Genomic DNA, 2569 nt, shown 5'->3' with positions numbered 1-2569 from the left:
TACTATTTACACCACCATGGAAAACATTTTCTTTTTCATGAAACTTATTTCAGCACAAGTCTTATATTACGGGAAGTGTAGGAATTTAAGTGCTGTCTACTAGTAGGCAGTCTGTGACTGCAATTGGTCAACATACTGAACTAATTGAGCAAAAACTGGTAATTGGAAAATTAAAAAATTCACCTTAAACATCATTCAATATAGAGACTGGGAGTGATGCTGAGTCTCTCAAAGTTTGTGATAGGATTTTAAGATATTTTCATTTGACTATCACAGGAGATATCAACCCCAGGTAACAAAACATTAATAATTTTTTTTATAGACCCAATATCTGTTTCCCTTTAATTTCTTCCCTGTACCTAGTTAAATAATGGATAAAGCCCTATTCCATATGATTTTCTAAGTTAATGCTGTGACAGACATTGTTCTCAGTTTTGTGCTTGCCAATGAATAAAATTTCTATCTTCCTAGAATGTAAAAAATAAAGTCATGAAATCATTTTAAAACTTGATGTAGTTTTTTGCCTTGTTTTGACCCATAAGAGCAAAATGGGTCACCAGCATGTGCACTGCAGCCACATGCTAAAATTTGACTGCAGATTCTGTTAAACTGCTGAAATCTTAGGATCTGATCCAGCAACACTGCCTCAAAATTGTGCTGCTAGTGTAAGCATGTGAAGGATATAGACTTCACCAAGTTGGACTAAGTGACCTTTCCTGAATGAATTATCCAAGACATCTACCTGACTAAAAAAATGATGCTAGGTAGCTTTTTGTATGTAAAATTAAAAATCTTCATTTAAAAAAAAATTTAAGTAATATGAACAGTTTTTAAAGAAAAAGTAAAATAAAATCATTAGGGACCCCCAGTGTTGACATAATAATATTTATTCTAATGTCACTTTAATACATAAAAATATAAATCAAGGTATATACTTTCTGTATTTAGAACTCTTGTATGCAGCTATAATATTAAAACAAATTTATAAAAATCAATATATTAAATTTAGCATATTTATTGTGTCATTGATGTTTTGCTGAAATTTAGTCCCTACTTGCCGTAAAGATATGGTGTAGATACAAAAGTATAAACGTTTTTGGAATGTGTATAAATATGTCTATATTTGTGTAACTTAAATTAGTTATATGATTGCTTCTCTGCATTCAAATTGCTACAAATCTTTTATTCATCTGACACCTTATGCTATCATTTAGCCTCCTCTTGACTTAACTGCATTATTTGTAGATTTACTTTCGTTCTTTATTCATTTTCCTACAACAACGAAAGTAGCACAGTTGGTGCCAGAATAAAGTTGGGAGCAGAACTTGTATGGAAGCAATTACATGGTGGTTATACAAATTTATTTTAAGATCATTACCAAAATGAAGAGGAAAGGTAAAGTTCTAATGGGAATTACCAAACACATGATAATCGCCTTTAGGAACTTTGTCTCTTTTCAGATTTGGAGGTTATCACACTCCTCCGAGATCTGCGGAGGAGATATAATTAGATTTGTTTTCATCTCTTTTTGTTCACATTTAATCAATGAAATACCAACAAGTTATATATTTTTTTCTACAGTACATATTTTGTTCAATGACAATTTAGTCTGAAACACCTTTAGTCTTCAGTTTAAAAGATCTAACCCAAAAAGAAATAATTCTTTAATGATGACTGTTTTGTTTAAATTTGTCTATTTGCAGTTCAGTATGCCAGTCCTGCCTTGTCCACAGAGGTTCTGTTTTGTAGAATGTAATTGAAACTACTTCTTTATAATCTCAGAATTAAGCACACATATAATTTTCTTAACATCTTAATTGTAATGCCATGAAAACTTGTAAGATGAAAGGACTGAATGTTCTGTTTTAGAAGACACAAATCATATTCTACAAACATAACTACCCAATGGAATGTAACATATTTGCATGTTAGACATTCTTTTAAAATTCAACGCATTTTCAGATTATTTATATGTTCTTTAATTGTTCTTACTAATAGAGTAGATTTTTTTCTGCATATTATCACGTTATATCATTTAGCCTCCCCTTGACTTAACTGCATATTTATTCTTTCGTTGCTATTACTTTAAAAATTTTAAGATGTTATTTTAATAAATTTGAGGTTAATTAAAATTGAAAATACTGTTTATAAGAACAGATATTAATACATTTTTCTCATTATATTCTTCCATTTTTTAGAACTGTGCATGACATTCAGAAACTTGGATAGTTGAAAACATAAAAAGGGCAAGGGGACACCTTAACTCCTCTTTCTCAGATTTTCCTCTCACTGCTGACCTTTTCATGAAAGAAGAACATGTAAGTCTTTCTAATGATGTATCCATTTCAAATGCTCTAACTCTGCAATCAGTAACTGTTGTAAAAATATAGAAAATTCAGCAGGCTTTTTAGGGGAGGAAAAAACATATGCTAACATTGTATATTCCTGTCTTAGTTCCGTATACATTTTTATCTACTGGAATCTCAACTGTTATTGCAAAGATGTGCAAACACATACATCTTCATGTTTAGAGATGAAAATAACTTAGCTTCCCTGTTAATGAGAAAAT

This window comes from Pteropus vampyrus, unplaced genomic scaffold (assembly GCF_000151845.1).
Source record: "Pteropus vampyrus isolate Shadow unplaced genomic scaffold, Pvam_2.0 Scaffold37, whole genome shotgun sequence".
Taxonomy (NCBI): domain Eukaryota; kingdom Metazoa; phylum Chordata; class Mammalia; order Chiroptera; family Pteropodidae; genus Pteropus; species Pteropus vampyrus.
The sequence above is the reverse complement of the archived record's forward strand: the minus strand, read 5'-3'. Positions refer to the sequence as shown.